An 11,151-nucleotide genomic window follows, 5' to 3' on the forward strand; every position below is an offset into this window, starting at 1 on the left:
CTACCCCTCTTCTCCCTCCTCCCTCCCCACCCCCCAACTGTAAAATACTCTGTTAGACTGCTGTATCTAAGTGCGCATGGGGGCACTCTTAGCAAACTAGAGCTATCCGCTTACAAGAATTAGAAGTTCAGCTGCTGAAATAGCTTATGTAACTGAAAGGCGTAACTCTTCTTGGAAGTGCAGCAAGCTGTTTTGGTTTGGACTAAGCTTATGGCACTCTTTGCAGGCCCACTAGCTCTGGAGCAAAGAGCTGACAAATTCTGCTGGCAGAATCACTGTGCAGGTTTACATGCGTCTTTTGGGGAGCGTTTGCAAGCATGCTGTGGATGAAGGTATAGATGAGACATTAGAGAAGCTGGCAGAGACAGTGGGTTCCTGAGCAGTTAGCCAGGGCTGTTTGCAAGGAAAACCAGATGGTGAATTCAGGTCTTGTTGAACTGGTCACAGCTGATTAAAATGCTCCAGAGATTGGAACTTGAAAGGAGCAGATACAGTGCAGGACTTGAAATGCAATCAGATTTTGCAATTTCCCCTAGAGTGTAGGGGAAATCTGTCAAGCTTTCAGATAGCAAAGTTGGTACTCTGAGGAGTCTAATAATCTGCCTATGGATGTACAAGTTCAGCTGGCAAAGTGTGTGACACTTTTGTAAACTGCATAAATCAAATATCTTCAGGTTTTCATGAATTTACATTACAGTCCAAGCACTCCTACATCATGGAAATTTAAAACTGGATGTATTTAGATGTAGATTTTAGCTCTGCTTCTCTTCTGCATACTAACAGTTGCAACAAGTAAGGCAGGGTGGGTGTAGGCATTGCAATAATAGGACTGGCTGAAATACATTTTTGAGTAGGACCCTTAATGCTGAGTAGCTTTGGTAAATGAGTATGGTTAGTACAAAAATTGTCCTGTTCCAGAAAGGTGTAATTCATACTTCTTTTTACCGCTTTTTAAATGTCCACGTACATAACTGTACCAAAACAGCAAGTTGTCAAGTCTTCTCAACATCAATGTAGACGCAGGTTGGAGGGTCTGGAACTTCAGGAACAGCTTGAGAAAAAAATTGCTCATTGTCTATGGCAGAGCAGAGAGCTAAATAAGCATGCCAGGGCTACTTTTAGGTATGGTCAACTAATATTTCATTTTGAAGAATGGTATAAAAATTCATAGGTAGCTTCCACACTGCCAATAGGCTATATTAGCACTTTATCTGACATGACTGTGAAATTCCTACAGAATATGATTTAAATCTTTTAAAGTCGGGCAAAAGCTGCATGCAAGTCTTCATACCTCCTCCTTCCACTTCCACAGAAGTGCCCATAACTGACATTTTGTGGCATGATTACTGGTATCACAGACACTGCCTGCTTGCATCAGTCTCTGAAACCAGAATGACTTGCATTGGCACCTGGTTTTTATTTTGTGTAAATAAAAAAATAATGGAAGAAGCAGTAGACAGTAAGATAGAACAGGTGTGCCCCACTTACGGGTATGCATGCCACAAGTGGCACAGACAGTCTGTAGCATGTGGCAAATTGGGGACGGGGCAGGCAGCACAGAGGCAAATGGGGCAGAAAACAGAGCAGCAGATCAGGCAGGGGGATCAGAATGCTAGTCAAGGAAAGTGCAGAGCTAAACCTGCCAAAAAGGTTGGCCCCAACTGAGTTATAATATGCCCTTTTTGACCTTCTGCATGTGCTTTCATTTTTATGCCTTTCAGGTTGAAGTCTGCACATCTGTATAGGAGTTTTTAAGAATACCTTGACTGCCGTTGATAACTGGTTCCTTGGATCTCACTCCTGCCTCTCCACAGATCTGAGGTCTTTTGAGAAACTATTTTCCATATCCATAGGTGGGAAGTCACCAGCAGTTTCTGGAGGAAAAAATAACTAGCCCTTTAGCTGATGGAAAGTTACTTTCCCAGGTTTTCCATAGGTTCCTATATCTGCTGCTACACATTGCTGCTGGGCAATCGTAAGTCTGGTCTGCAGTATTAATTTGCAAAGAATCCTGTCCATTTTGTATAATAGGGAGTGAGGGCTTCTATAGCCCTTCAGTCTGCTAATTTTTTAATTTGCAATAATAGGCATGTTGTACTTTCCACATTTCGGATTATATGACAGATAATGTAGGTACTGAAGGCCCTCATGCAGTTCCCGAGTCGGGTGTAAGTGGCCCTTGTAAGTGAATATGAGTCATCATTACTAGGGCGTAAGTGTAACAAATTCTCTGGCAGCTTAGCTATGAGCCTTTCCTGCACTGACACTGTCAGCTGCCTTGAATTAGTTGTCAGTCCAGTCATGTCTTTTCCCTAGAAGGTGGGGCTGTGTGTTTGGTGGTTTGGGGTTTTTTTGGGGGGGGGGAAGGGGGGTTAACAAAACTTTTCATTAATCTTCTTAAGGCACAGATACTTCCACGCAGTTGAGTGTTTCCTCATTAAACTTGTACTAAGTTTTTGGACCCATGGTGGGCAAGAATCTATTCCTGTAAATTGCACATGGTAACATCACTCCATTTTCTTCCCCTCAACTAATCTGACTATGAATAATGAGCTCATCTGTTAAGGATAAAAAGTGATAACCTGGGTTGTCATGACACTACAGGGAGCTGTTTTGCACATCTCTTGAGGTGATGAAGCAGTTAGGATTTAAGGCGAATGGGCTTTGTGTTACTTTACCAGATTTTTGGAGCCAATTCTAAAAACTTGTTCAAGGCTAGCAGTACAATGGTTGGTCCTACTGATTTGATGGTTGAGATTTGGTGGCTGGGAATGCAATGATTCTGCACCGGTTCCCTTTTTAGATCTTTTCTGTGCACATTGAGCAGTGGCTCTTGAATGATTTGTTCTCTGCTTCTCCTTTTGGAGGTTTCCTTTGACCGGCTTTTTCCTCCCTCGTCTATTTGTGCTTGAGAGGCTGGGAAACTAGGAGGTTTGTTGTTGTTGTTAATAATAATAATTTTCCTTGCAAAATACTTCCCGCCTGAGCTCTGAGGGAAGCCTTTCCTGTGAGAGAACTTCTCTCAATCTCTTTGATGTTTTTAGCTGAAATGTACAGGCAGTGGCTTGGTTGTGCTGCCTCCATTCAAAGGGTAGGAAAGAAGAAGCAAGCACTTAAACATGTGCAGCTACCTGTTTCCTCTGTTCAGAAACAGAGAGAGATGCTGAGGCTAAGTTTACCTACTGACTTGAATTACTGCAGAGGGATATTTTTCCACCCATCTATTACTGGAGGATTTAAATTTCCATTTTGCTGCCCTCCTTGAAAGCAAGAGTTTGAGAAAATTGGAGCCTAAAAAAAGAACCACTTGGTAACTTTTCTAACTATGTCAGTGATTCTGCTGCGTCCCGACAGGAGTAATAACTTGGAAACTCTGTCTTCAGCTTTTTCTCTCTCTCGGGAAGGGGGAATCCTCCCTTTTGGTTCTGTGGTTTAGGAATGAATCTTGGGGATAACATCTACTCCCAGCTGACTATTTGTCACTGATTAAAAACAGTAATTAAGGCCCTGGGGATCCAGCCAGGACATGACAGAATGAAGTGTGTATCTAGAAAATATCTGTTTGCTGGGCCCAGGAAGATGAATCCTTTTGATCTGTGCTCTAAATAATATATGCCTTGCCTAACAAGATGAGGACTAAATACCCAGCGTATTAAATTCTGCAAGCTTCAACAACAGGGGAAATTCCTTTAGTGAATCTACCTTTGGTCCTTCTAGATTAAAGGTAGAAGTGATGGATGAAAAGATCCAGCCTCTTGAGGGAATACACTCTGCCCTCCCACAATGCCTCCCCATCTGTAATCAAGCATTTCTGTGGGTGGACGTTTCTCAAACTTGAGCCTCTGCCTCCAGTTCGACACCTGGTGTTACATGAGGGGAAAACTTCATTTTTAAAATAAGTTGCCTAGTGTTGCTAATGCTTCTTCAGCTCCACCACTGTGGGCAAAGGTGGGAGCCGTACTTCGGACAGAACTGCCAGCAGCCACCTCTTATTAAGCACGCTGTCCTTCAGGTGGAAGACTGGCTTTATTGTCACAGGCTGAAATGCTGGTAGTAGCTTGTAGCCTGACTGTGCTTGGGCTCCCAGGGGCTTTAGCAACATCGGAGTTTGACCCAGCGTTGAAAACAGCAGGAAATGTCTCTAAAACTTCCTTAGTTATAGACGGAGGGGGTGGTATCGAATGATGACTCAGTGTGCATAGCAGAATCATTTGAATATAGAGGAGAGGATGCAGGGTGGAGGAAAGGCTGAAAAAGCTTTGTTCCTGGGAACCTCTCCCTCCTCCCAACTATATTATTACACTGGAGCAGCTGAGGTGATTGTAAGAACTGCTCACTGCTCCCTTGGCTTTACTTCTCTTCTGGAGCTCCTCGATTCGCCGCCTTTCGACTACCTGTACAGCTAAGAAATGGTGAGGAGGCGGCGATTGGCTTCTGTCCTATAAACAATCCACTTGCTGAGGTTCACCTGTTTGTTAATGCATCTCAGCTAGCAATATTTTTCATTAAACACTAGTAACACTTTCACAAAAAAATACAAATAAATGAAATGCTGCTCTAAGCCTTTGGGATAGGGTAGGGTATAAATCTAAAAAGTAAGTAAATAATAATCCTAGCCTGATTTGGCTTCCATTTAAAAACACTATAAAAAGGTAATTAAACTGCCCTAAAAATGCGAACTTTAAAAAAAAAATGTTGCAAACTATGAGAGCTAGGAGTGTTTTATTCTAGTTTGTTTATATTCCATATACAGCTCATTCCAATATAATTCCATATTTATATGCCATATAAAATGTACATGTTCTCTTACAAAAATATAAGCCCCTCTTTCCTTTCCCCCATCCAACAAGAGAAAGCTAACAGCACACTTATATTTTTATCACTGTATTTTAAAGTTTCATTTTTCTCCTTTGTCCTGCCACTACTTTTCATGTATTAACTTGTTTGTTTTTTTTCCTTCCTCGGGCTGCCTGGGTAACCACCTCTTCAGTGATGTGTCAAGGTAGGAAGGTTGCAAAAACGTTTTAGTGGTGAAGGGCAGTTGGGCAGTAACTGCTCCCTTTGGCATAATGGAGTGTTGTTTATACAAGATGAGGAGTGAAATGTTGGAGGCGAGTAGGTTGGATACATGGCTTGATTCTCCCCTTAGTACCCCTTACTCGTGTTCTGTTCGGCACCCAAATTTTAATCGTTGGGCCCTGACTCTTCACCAGCCTTGCTCTTAACATGTGACAAAGCAGCCTATAGGCTTTTTAACTTGTGCTGTCATAGTCTGGCTTGGCTCTAAGGGACCTTAAATCAGTGGAAGATCCAGGTCATGTGGGTGCAAACAAGTGCAGCTCCCAGCTGTCACTTGGAACGGTTTTTACAAAGTGTTTGAGTTACCGCCTACCAAACAGAAATTCACTGTTGGCTCCAGGGTGGAGGGGAAGCTAGCTGCTGGCTGGGAGCGTAACAAAGCCAGGGCTCTCTGCCACTGCTCACTGTTTTCAGAATGGGAGGGAGAAAGGCAGCACAGGGAACTCGTTCTTCGGGTTAACTGGTGCTGAAATGTGGGGTGGGTGAATTGGATCCCCCCCACCTCCGGGGGGCGGGGTCCAATACACCTGCCCCACCCTCCAGGGGGGTTGAAAACCCCTCAGACTCAACTCCCTCTGCTCCCTTCCCCCCTCCCCCCAGTTTCTGAACATGGCAACAGGCTGGGAGCTCGGCAGACAAGTTGTTAAAAAAAAACAAACAAAAAACGCTGCATTTTGAAACGTCTGTATCTGATACCTCATGTAATGAGGGGTCAGATTTTCACCCACTGGGACATTTTTAAATCTGTTTGCAGCTGTGCACTTGTTTGGTCACAGCTATAAACTGCTTTGTGTAGCCAGTCTCAGCAGACATTGTCGTTTGTCCTTCAGGGTGATCCAGCTGCCTAAAGATAACCAAGGGCAAGATGCTCCTGCCGTGCACCTCTGGAATTGTCGAGGTTGTGGTGGCGTGCTGAACTCATCAGTTGGGGGCCACCTTTCCTCATGATTTGATTATAGTACTTCACACTGCTCAAGAACTTGCGGGAGGGAGTTGACTATATTGGTGTTGAACTATATTTCTTCAGAACAGATCAGTATTTAATAGCAGATCTTATTTTTAAGAAGCATGTAACCCCAGAGAGATGTTTCTAGTTTTGATTGTTCTAATTCACTTTTTTTTGTTATAGATGCATCTGATACTGCAAGGATTCGGTTCAGAGAAAACTAGAAAAATAGCAGTTTTCTGCAGCATTTGCATTTGCCTCTTGCTATGCAGATCTGTTAGTTCAGCTGCAGATGCTGCTCATTTGTTAGAAATATAAATGGCCTCCTCAAGTTGGGAAGTTGTATGAATGTGCACTGCAGCTTTAGGAGGTGACCCAAGAAGGAAGAGGGAAGCGGATTGAGTGCCTCTTGCTGCTTTATGATACCTCCAAAAAAACCCCCCAAACCTTGACATTTAACCTTGGAAATAGCATTACTTCCTCTTCTGATTGGAGAATGAGTGACAGAGGCTGAAGCTGAGCAGTCTAACAGGGAATTTTAGTCTCTGGTTAAAAAGTCAAAGTAATGTACAAGGGGAGCACTGAATAAAGATTTGGGGATGGGGGCTGGAGTTTGGTTAAGGCATGTGTATTCAAAGAACTTACACTTTCCCCCAGCCAAATGAGGGAAGACTAGGGTTAATATCAGATTTTGTCCCTGCCTAAGTGTGCGTTTGTTTGTTCTTTCTTTATAGCCCTACCTAAATCCTAAAAAAAGCATGAAAATTCACAAGCCTTTCCTCAGTCTTTTGAGAGGTTTCCTTCAGTAGATCTACAGTGTTTGTCTTGGGGAAATAAGTTAAAGACAGAGTTTGCTGCAAAGTATCAAACAGCATTTGCAGATTCCTCTTGCAAGGATAGCTGCTGTTCAGCACAGTCATCTTTTAAGAACAGAAGAGACTTTCTAACCCTCTGTGGAGGGATACAGCACAAAGGCTGAAAACAAAACTGAGAAGTTGGTTATAGAGCAACCTTTTCCAATAAAAAATGCCGGAAGTTGCCATCTGTATCTGATGGCTTCAGACCTTTTAATAACATGTTGCAAAAGGTGTCACTTTTCCCCACCCTGCATACTGGCTTTGCAGAACCCTTTTTCAAGGGATAGATGCATAAAGTATTTTAGGTTTTGGAAGGCTTGCCATGTGATGCTTCACTAATTTGAGTCAACTGTTACTGTTACTATTAACCTGCCAGTGGGTGATGAACAGTTAAAATCTATATCTGTGACCCATTTTGGAGTCTGAATTGGTGACCCTGAGCTGAGCCTTAAAGTTTATTGTGGTAAAACTTCTGCTATCTTAGAACACCTGATTTTATTTTTTTAATTTTTTTAAAGAAACATGTAAGTGTTTTCACTTTCTGTTTAAGTTCATACGTTAAAGCTGAATGTTTATTTTCATCTTTGAAATGTGCAGCAGCATTCTGCCCTTCCTGAGGAAGTCTGGCGACAAACTAAGTTTAGGATCTGTGCCCACTTACCCTTCCTCTGGAGCCAGAGGGTGAATGGGGAGAATGTGGTGAAGCTTGTTCTAGGATGCTCTGGTAAAGCTTCAGGCCATAAATGTTACACAGTGTAGTGTGAATGCTGGCAACCTGGCTACCCCTGGGTAGGGATTGCCACGTGGCTTGGTAAACAGGAACCACTTCCTTCTACACCTGATTTATATATATCTTAAGTGTCTTTGCCTGTGACATACATGCAATGGTAGGTTTAGGGTGGGCAGGTATAAGGCCTTTATGCTGCTTTCCTTCTTAGCATAATCATCCTTCCCCAGAATGTGATTTAGCTCATAATACATGATTACTTTTTTACTACAGTCTACCTCCTGACTTCAGCAATAACAAAGCACTCAGTATATCACTCCAGTGGATAGAATGAGCTTGTTTTGACACATCTGAATCTCACTAATGAATATGCTACCTACTGTCTTTCTATAAGCACCAATGCAATGTAGAGTACCAGATCAGATTCTGTCCCCATAGTTGACTAGCTGCTTAGTTTGCGATTCATTAGTTTCTTTTTATTGCATCTAATGAGGACCCAGTCTCTCCAGCATAATCTTTTTGTCCTTGGTCAATCCTTGTGTGTTTGGGCAGGAGGGGGAATAGGCACTTGGTTTGTAGGAAGATTTCTGGACCTTTTTATTAAGAGGTATCTTTTCCTAGCTCACAGGTGACATTTTTAAGTTACTGACTTTGCCGGTGTTATAACTGCATGACTTGCTGCCTTAGGGTTGGATCCTGTAACTGGATCCACATAAGTAGCCCAGAACATGGTCTATGCACTGGTAAGCCTTAGCCCTGTAAGCAACTTGTGTAGGGTTCTAATCTTCAGGCGTGAATTGAACAGCCTCTATATGAAGTGGATCAATAGTGTTTCCAGCTGTTGTGATATTTGATGTTTTGCTTAAAACTCCATCTCCTAAACTCTCCCCTTTCTTTCATTTTTTTAGAAAATGTTGCAGCTTTTGTGACTTCAGAGAAAACTTGGAACTTTTTCTACCTTTTCCCCAGAATATGAAGAAGCCAAAATTCCACCCTTTTTTTTTTTTAAATTCTTTGGGGTAGCAGTAATTAGCCCATTTTGGAAAAGCATGCTGTCTACCATGGTCTTAAACACAGGCCATGTACAGAGTTTCTCTGCTGAGAGGAGCCACACCACAGTCCTCCAGCAACCCAGGGTGCTTTGCTCCCATCCACATTGTCTCCTCCTCACCCTCACTCCCTCCAGGAACATGTCACTTGCTGGACTCTACTGTTCCAGATAAGCATGAGGCAGAACATGATTCTTTCACAGTCCCCACAGTGAGCTTCAAAGAGATGCAGGCTGAGTCTGAGCAGTCTTGGTCAGCCAATCGTGGCTGCCCTGTGCAGTGCTACCATCTATCTCCAGGCAGACCAAGGACATCTTCAGAGCATGCTAAGATGTGTGTGCACAAGGCATTCCCCCGCTCCCTACCCCCAGTGTGCAGCATCAACACTTCAGGCCTTCCGCCCTTCAGGGGCTCTGCATTGAAATGTCTGTTCAGGCATTTCTGGGTGTGATTTTTCTCCAGCAGGAAAACAAATCCAAGAGAATTTGTCCATACTACTTGAACATGTGTATGCAGCCTGTAGGTACATTAGTGCTATTTGATTACTTGGTCAGAGTCTGAAAAATCTTTCTTTTCTGCTCTGTGCCTGCATACAGTCTTGTCACTTGTGAGTTAGCATTTGGAATCCATTCCTGATGAATTAAATGAAGAATGGTGAGTAACAGTCTCCTAAAACAGGATGCTTGGCACTGACTTCCCTGGCTGGTCCCAGTTTGAGATGGCTTAAGGGTATGAATTCCAGAAAGTGCTGACCTACTTGTGCTCTAAAGGATGTCTTTGAGTGCTCAACTTGTGGCCCCTTAAACTTGCTAGTCACTGAAAAACCATGAGCATTTCAGGCCAAGACATACATATGTTTTACTTCTGTTTCATCTAGCTATGAAAGCTAATATTTCTCTTGTGAAGTAGTGTGAGGAATAATAGTTTTCTTCTTAAGGCATCAATATAACACAATACAGAAATGACTTCTGAGAATAATTCCTGACCAGCTTCTGTGTTTGTCTTTTTTTCTTCTCATAGGAGAAAATTTGTCCAAAGCAAGTTTTTAACACCATCTACTATAGCAAAGCATTTACAAGCAAAACAAACAGAAGACAAAAGTAGCATAAGTAAACTGGAGAGAGACGGGGCGAGAGGGAACTTCCTTGTGGCAACCTAAAGTTAGCATCCCACATATTAAAGGCTTGGTGAGCAATAGTGTAACTAGACCGGGGCAAGCACCCCATGTGGTTGTTTGTGGGGGGAAGAGAGAAGCCTGAAACACATGGCAGTTGTGTTTGGGGCAGCAACCAGAAGTTGCTGCTGCCCTTGTGCCCCAGGTGCTTGGCTGTGTCCCTACACTGCTGCTGGTGAGGTACAACATAGAATTACTTCTGCAACAGAAGTTTGTGCTCTGAGCATGGCCACTTTTTGTGTTTTGTTCATATATACCTTCCTTCTCCTGCCCATTGCCATATTCCAAATGTATTCAAGCTGAGGTACAGCCTTTCAAATGGATCCAGTGCTCAACCAACATCATTTCCCATTGTCTAATCTTTGCCAAGGAATAATGTTTCTAGTTTCTACTGCCTGAGAAATCTTTTACAAGAGTGACCGTGTCTGTCATGGCAGTAAAAACAGTGTACCTTGGAGGCAATAGGGGCTTGCCTCCTGCTTCTTGGAACAGGATGTTATCCTGACTGCCCCTTGGTAATCCAACCTTTGTAGGTAGTGTGTAACTGGGGTGGGGGGAAGGGTTGTTCTGGGTTTCTTGATTTGTTGTTTTGTTTTTGTTTTTTTTGTGGTGTCTGGTTTTTTTACCCAAGTTTCATACTAGACCTCAGCCCTCAAACACAGCTGAGAGCCTGGTGAAGACGCTGAATGTTATCCTAGGCATAATGATTGTGTGCTATGTAAAAAAAAAAAAAAATATATATATATAAATAACACATCTATCACATCCTTCTCAGTGTTCACCTCCAAGCTAAAGTGCGTCTGCCTGCTCACATACCAAATCCCTGAACAGGTTGCAGGGCTTGCTGTTTGATTGTAAATGTAGCAGTATTGCATGTATATAGTACCTATTAATCCCAGTAGTATTTAAACTAGAAATTTTGGATTTTTGTCCAACGTTGTTAGGCTCAGATTGGCATTTATATTGCTGGAAAGGTATGTAAAATCTAATGAGGATTATAGGGACCACTAGGAACAACAGAGCTAGGCTCAACATAATCAAGGCATGAGACTGTTCTGCCCCTGTTGTTACATGAAACATCTAGTTACGTGAAATTCTTCTGCAGGCACGCACTGAGGCGCAAAGTCAGGTGGCTTACCCGGGATGTCACAAGTGAGGCTGCTGGGATCTTGGGTTTCCTGACAGGGACTGCAAACAGGAAGGGGGAGAGAGTTTGGCCAAGAAAGCGCAAAAAAAAAAAAAAAGGGGGGGGGGGGGATTGTCCTAAACCAATTTGTTTAAAAAAAAAAAAAAAAAGGAAAACTTCCAAGAAAGGGGGT

The 11,151-nt window shown here is 42.8% G+C and overlaps 1 protein-coding gene across 3 annotated transcripts in view; it reads left to right on the forward strand.

Annotated features, from left to right (window-relative positions):
• The window catches only part of PWWP2B (PWWP domain containing 2B), a 42,243-nt gene that overhangs the window by 22,144 nt on the left and 8,948 nt on the right, over window positions 1–11,151 (forward strand). Inside the window, exon 4 of one of the 3 annotated variants that reach the window (XM_019503022.1) lies at window positions 6,209–6,762. The exons of 1 other annotated variant lie outside the window; for it this stretch is intronic. The gene's annotated coding sequence lies outside the window, so the exon portion shown is untranslated. Of the gene's footprint in view, window positions 1–1,721; window positions 2,954–6,208; window positions 6,763–11,151 lie in introns of those variants that run through there. One more of the 3 variants, XM_019503023.1, reaches the window with a different exon arrangement.

This window comes from Gavialis gangeticus, unplaced genomic scaffold, assembly GCF_001723915.1.
Source record: "Gavialis gangeticus isolate Ggan-Ray unplaced genomic scaffold, GavGan_comp1, whole genome shotgun sequence".
Taxonomy (NCBI): domain Eukaryota; kingdom Metazoa; phylum Chordata; order Crocodylia; family Gavialidae; genus Gavialis; species Gavialis gangeticus.